Genomic DNA, 7,133 nt, shown 5'->3' with positions numbered 1-7,133 from the left:
CCTTTGTTCTCGCTCTTGCTATTGGTATTTTTTTCTAGAGGTTTCTTGGGTTCTTCTTTGTTATTTTTGCCTACATGCAAACTAGACTCACCCTTTTTAAATCCAAGACCAGATTTATCCAATGGTGATCTTTGGATCTCAATCAAATTATCCAAGGCCATACTACTCTTCTCCATATTTCATTGTTTTCTCAAGGAAAACTTTTCAGCTTCTAATTTCTTTCTTATTCTGCTAACTTAATCTTTAAGCTGAAAATCTCTTCCTTGAGTTTGGCCTCCTTATTATCACAAATCTGCAATAATTTTTCTTGTTCCGTGTTAGTCTAGAAATATGCACTTTTCTTCTTAGTCTAGAAATCTTAGATCTAAGACCCTTAATATCATTATCATATTCATTAGGAACTTTAGCATTATCAAAATCTGAATCATCAAAAGTATAACTTAATAGAAAATCATTAATATTTATACCTTTGGGTTCAAGGTTTTCTAATTTCTTCTTATCATCTACTGAATCATGTGCACTAGAATAATGAGACTCTTGTGGCTGAGATTCTTGACTTTGTAGGCCCTTCTTCTTATTCTTCTTCTTGTTTCTCTTCTTCTCATTCTCCATATTGTTGTCGGTACCATCTCCAAATATGGATTCTGGCTTGTCCCGCATTTCCTTGGCATATTTCAAACCTACTAGCCTCTTCATATCATCATCATGAAGATTCTTGTAGTTTATGACTCTAGCTTACGCATCCTGCTCCAAAAATTTAGGTGTTATTGGATCCTTTCCACATCCTTCACATACCAGTCTCCAAATTTTAGATCCATTAGACAATTATTAAGATTTAGTATTTTTGTGCCATACCTTGTAATTTGCAGCAGTGAGGACATCCATTTTGATAAAAATTAATTAATTAAACATTAAACATTAAAAAATAAATTAATTAATTAAAAATAAATAAAAATAAAAAATCAAATTTCCAACTAACCCCAACTCTACTCTCCAGTGATCAAACTATAACTAAGAGCCCCATTATGATACCAATTTTTGGAATCCTTTGAGCACTACTAAGCCGGGGGGCACGACGGCGGGGGATATGGGGGTGTGAATCAATATTGTGACTTCTTAAACAATTTTACCAATGTAAACTTCTCTATTGAATCACATATATTAACCAACAATAAATTAGATTATATCATGCATATAAACCATATAAGAATCTTAAACAAGACAACAATGAGAGAAACAATAATCAACACATCAAAAACACATCCACATTTCACTGGGCAAAAAACCACTCTTGTTGTTGTTGTGTTTCTCTGAGTCTTCTATTAAGAAAATATAGTCTTTTATGTATATTGTTGACTCTGATCAGCTAGGAGACTTGACCTTATATACAATCATTTGACTCCCATCATCTTAGAGACTCAATTCTATTGATTAGCTCGGAAGACTATGTTCTCACACAGATCTACGAACTACCATCCGCTAAAAGCCACCATGATCAATCGATCCTCGCCCAACTTCGATTGGATTATCCAACTCCAGTTGGATTGAGAAATTGTTCCTTTCACTGAAACTTCATAATCACTGCTCCACACCCATGAAGTCACTACTCCTCTACTCTATGTGGACCTCGTTTCATATATTTTCACACTGGATCCCAAGACTTTCTGCTCAACTTGATTCAGCTCTGCAATATGATCTCCAACAACAAGACAATCTCATCAAATCAAAATAATACCACAAATATGCTCTCTACTCTAGCAAAATGGTGGCCACAATCCATCCAATAAAAAACTGAATGATATCATCACCAACAACATAAACATATCACATACTCAACCTTAATATCAAACCCTCACTACAAAATACAATTGTTGCATACTATAATTAGCAACATACAACACAATGGCTATGTGCCAAATGCATCAGCAGCTCCTGATAAAAACAAAAATTAGAGTTTCCAACAAATTATACTCCAGCAACATGCAAAAACTCTCCAAACAATCTTTACTACATTATCCTCAAATATGATCTAAATACTGATGCATTACTTCAACAATCTGCTCCATTCACTGCCATTTACACTCATTAACTGAAGCAATTTTTCTCACAACTAGGTTTGAAGCATATTCACACTATGCAACCTTCTCGTCCTCACATACTGTCACCATCAACCAATCTCTTACTGATTGGTGAGAGAGAAAAGCGCATCTTACTGATATAGATGGTCAACACCAATATCTTCAAGCTTTGGTCAAGGATTCAATTGAAATGTCAGAATAAAGGAATATTAGGAACCGGTTGCATTATGAAACTTTGCAAAGCTTTGTTTGCAAGAGGACATGAAAAAAATCAGGTGTGGGGGAGATGTTGGGCCTCTAAATTGTCTTGATCTTGCCATTCATTTTCACACCATACCACTTACCCATTAGTACCATTTTTACCATTTTTCTCCACAAATACACCAAAACTCCCTCATACATGTTTACATAATCTATTATTATTATTTCCTTTATCTTTAATGAATTAAGAAGAATTTTGTTTCGTTTTATTTATGATAGTTTGCCAGATCAATTTATGTAGTTTCATCCAGCTTTTTGTAGCAAACTTTGTGATCGGGATATTAGTGCCATTCTAGAAGGAAATCATGCACATGGATTTTGTTTCTAAAAGATCCAATATGGATTTTTGTTGGTCAAAGTTGACCCAGCTCGCATGTGTGAACGCATGAGATCAAAGGAAAAATGCTGCATTTTTGACCAGTCAACTTTGGATACATTTTCTGATCAAATGGAAATGAATTTTAAAAAAAACAAAACATGGGTTTTTTGCAAAATGAGCCAATTTAGGACATGAAAGTGCAGTTTCCTCAAAAATGTTTTTTTTTTGAATATTTTCTTGGTTCTTTGAAAACATATTTTATAAATTGCATGGGAAAATGGTTTGCTAATGTGTCATTCAAAAGCACAGTCAACAAAGAGGCAAGAACAGGCTATGTTTTAGAAAATTCATGGCAGGGAGATAATCTTGATAATATATGAGCTCATCTTTGATCCTAAAATCCATCAAAAATATATTTGATTCTCAAGATCTCATGGCTAGATTCAAGCAATGCAATTTTGAGGTTATTGTTACTTCAAAGCTTTATAAAACACTGTAATCTCTTTGATGAAAGGGGAGGGTGTGTATCTTGATTTTAATCAATGATTGCATTGCAATTGCTCTGTTAATCAAGCTTATCATATTTATGGTTTCATTTTAATGGAAGAAGTTTGTTGTTGATTTAAAGTTCGTGTTTTGAGGTATAATCACTTGTGCTTCTCAGGAGCCACCCCTGCAGAAGTACGAGATAGAGTAATTTGTTTCATATTTAGCATTTGTTTAATTCTTTATGCTCTGTTTTATTCATATCCATAATACATTTTTTATAGCGTAGTTTTCATTTACAACTTTAGCTTTGCCTTTTTCTTATTCGCTTTGTTTCATTTGCAAAAATCAAGGGCTTCAGTGAACCATAAAAACAACAAAAACATTTACTTTCAATCTTACATTCACTTTTCAGAAGTTTGCAATAGATGTTAAGTATGCATAATGAACTCTAATTGATGTACACTCATTCATAGGCTTTCATAGTTAATTATCATGTCCAACTACTCTTAGAATAAAAAATTTAATGCCTTGCTCGTAGAATAGAAGTTTAATGCTTTAGTTTCATTGTGTCTTAGATTGATGGTCAATTGAATTTATATATAATAGATAGTTTTCCTAAACCAGATTCATTTTCATTTAATTTAGAGTTAGAACTTAGATTTAAGAATTTTTAAAAGAAGGATTGTCATTTCAATTCAGTAGATTAAAAAAAGTCTATTGCTTTCTAGTTTAGATCCTAATGTTTTCCATAGGCTAAGCTTTTATTGAGTATTGTCTTGCTTTAGGAAGTGTTGTGTGTACTGATTTTAGATGTTATTTTATAGATAAGAACATATTTTAAGCTTTTCAAATTCATTTCAAATAAACTAGATTTTTATTATATCAAAAGCTAATTCCCTAACATATATAGTGCAAGTATAATTCACAAGAATACGAACATTGCTTCGTTATAAAATCATAAAGGCAAAAATATTTTCTTATCTTGATAATTACTTGTGATTTATTTGCAAACTTATTAGCTTATTTTATGTTTTCTTTTATGATCAAGCAACTACCAAAAACATAAATACATGAAGATCAAAACAACAAGGAGACAGGATGTAGGCTCTTAGCCACGACAAAACCCCTCTTGTAGGGGAAAACCCAAAAATTATCTTCTCCTCCTTTAAACCAAATCAAATGAGACAATAAAGACCCTTCGACTAAGACAAATATCTTATCCAATCCACCAAGTCAGCCTCCTAAGATGGTCCTTCCAAGATGACAAAGAACAACTTCTAGTCAACAAGAGTCAACCTTCTTCAATACTGCGTCAATCACATATTTCTGCCTCTTGCATCAATATTTTAGCCTTTACTGCAGACCTGCAATTTCGGCCCCTTCCTGCAACTCAGAATCTCGTACATATGAGCTAGAAACAATAGAAAATGAGTTCCTTTCCTTTGCTAGGGTTCCTCCTTCCTTCATTAGGGTTTATTCTCCTTCTCCAAGCCTTTGTCACCTTCTTTTCTTGCCTTCGCACTCCCTTTCAATTGTAGATCGAACTCTATTTTATGGATGCTCAAATAGGTTGAATTCACTGCTAATATATAGTCTTTTTGTGTGGTCGAATTCCCTTTATGAGGCCGACTTGAATAGAGAGAAAGAGACTTAGAGGAGGAGCCACATTTGACCAAATTACATAAAATAAATTTTATTCTTTGATACAAAATGCCTAGTAAGGGAATGTTACATGATGACAAGGACAATAAATCATTATATAAACCCCAGAAGCACACAATGGATGCTTTGACCTAGAAATATAATAAATAAAGCATGAAACCCATGCTCACAAATAATTTATCTTTGACAATAATTTTTATTTTTCTTTCTTTTGATAAATACAAAAGAATTAAATTATATCATGAGCTAGATATCAATTATAAATATCGATACTAGTTACATTTCTCAACATCTTTGACATTTAATGACAAGTAATTTAACTCACAATTAAATTACCCAACACCCCTAATGCCAACACCCTTGCAGCAAAGTAGGCATGAGTAGTTGGGACCAAGTAAAGGAGTTCATAAGTCAACCCTATGTGTTCACCGATCACATCGACATCAAAACAACCAAATACCAACTAGAAACAATATTATTTGGATTATTTATCAAACTATTATGATTTCCTTAATGCACAAAACAAAGATAGGCTTGAGGTAAACTAGCATTACCTTATCTTCTAGTGCTCACAGACATTAAAAAAACAAACGGCAATAGAGAAATATTCGATCTGCCACAAACATGTGCTTTTGAACCCATTTTTAGACTCCTAAGAGAAATATAGGGACTATGTTTTTGCATGATAGCAAATCCTCAAAGCTAAGATTGAGCCCTTGGCCTGCAATGGCCGATGGGAAAGAAACCCAGTAAGAGTAAACCCTAGTCTCCAACAAAAACTCCATTCTCCCAAATCATTTATGATTTAACTTAAAACCATGAAATTACTATTAAAGCTATACTCATATTTATTTACAAGGTCACTTACAAAATTATATATATATGTTCTTCCACTTCAATGGATAATTTTACAAAAGAAAAAAAGTTATAAATTTGTATATAGCAACAAAAGAAAATCATACTTATCAACAATCAAACACTTAATGCAAAATGACAATTAAACTAAAAATATATATAATTAATAATCAAAACAAAAATGAACAATTAATTAAAAAGGAAAATAAACTAAGAAACAATTAATAATAACAAAAAAAAGAATGAATAAAAGATGAAAGTCACAAAAAAAAATAAAATTCAATGATGGAATAAAGATTTTAGGAAAGTTATTATACACTTATTCTTATCTCAAACTAAGAAACAATTAATAAAAAAAATAATGAATAAAAGATGAAAGTTTCAATTTTTTTCAATGATGGAATAAAGATTTTAGGAAAGCTATTATACACTTATTATTATCTTGAGGATGGTATCCTAAGTAAACTAATTAATTTCACTTTTGGCAACTTAATTTTAGGATATCAAGTGAGCCCAAAATATTCACAAAAATACAACTAACCTAACCTAGGGACTAGACCCTAGACAATCTACTTGTACTTCACACTACTCAACCACTAAAGTTAAATTTATACTAAATGTGCATATTAATTCGCTGAAAATGTCTTATACGTTAAAAGGCGTCTCTATATCAACCTCAGGTGGATGTATCGATGTTGACTTTTTATTTTTTTTATAGATGGATAGCATCGATTGTTTTTGAGTGAATATCCTTCGTCTAAGTGATCGGGTGTCCTGGATTGACAACGCATCGGGTGTTGGGCAGTGACGGAAGGTCGAGCGTCACCATTGTGGTTGAATGCCTCAGTGGCAAGAATTTTTTCTCTCTTTTTTTGGTGATAATGGTTGGTGCTGCTCTCAAATCCAATTCCCTTGCCTACCTTATACCCACGCACACACCAATTGCTATATGTGGCCCAACCGGCGACGTAACTAGTGGAAAACCCAAATGGTTATGGTGGAAACTGCTAAGCGGCCTCTGGAATCATATTATTCCCATACACCATGAATCGTCTAGAATCATTGTATTTAAAAAATAAATAGAAAAAACATTATTATTCCCATACGCCATGCAAGTAATCTCCAAAGTACTGACATAAGCCATGCCCATGAAAATGAAACTATGACAGAATACACACACACACACACACACTAATCATGTTGTGAGTCATTTTAATGACGACGTCCTTCATGATGAAGAATATTTGAAACAAACAGATGAAAGGGATGGCAACAGTGAGGAATTAGGACTATGGTTGACTAAGAAGAGCATTTTTGCAAGTCTATTTCGCTAGGAGAGAGACTTTATCCAAGCGAAGGAGCAAGAATATACCATTATCTCTCACATGTGCAAGGGTTCGGGTTTTTGCAGCAGGGGCCAAAAATTGAAGAAGTTATAGTGAGCCGAAATTGTAGAAAGAGAGGTCGAA

Source organism: Pinus tabuliformis, chromosome 2_2 (genome assembly GCF_031772625.1).
Source record: "Pinus tabuliformis cultivar Carrire ecotype Pingquan chromosome 2_2, CPIR1, whole genome shotgun sequence".
Taxonomy (NCBI): Eukaryota; Viridiplantae; Streptophyta; class Pinopsida; order Pinales; family Pinaceae; genus Pinus; species Pinus tabuliformis.
This window is presented reverse-complemented; position numbering follows the sequence as displayed.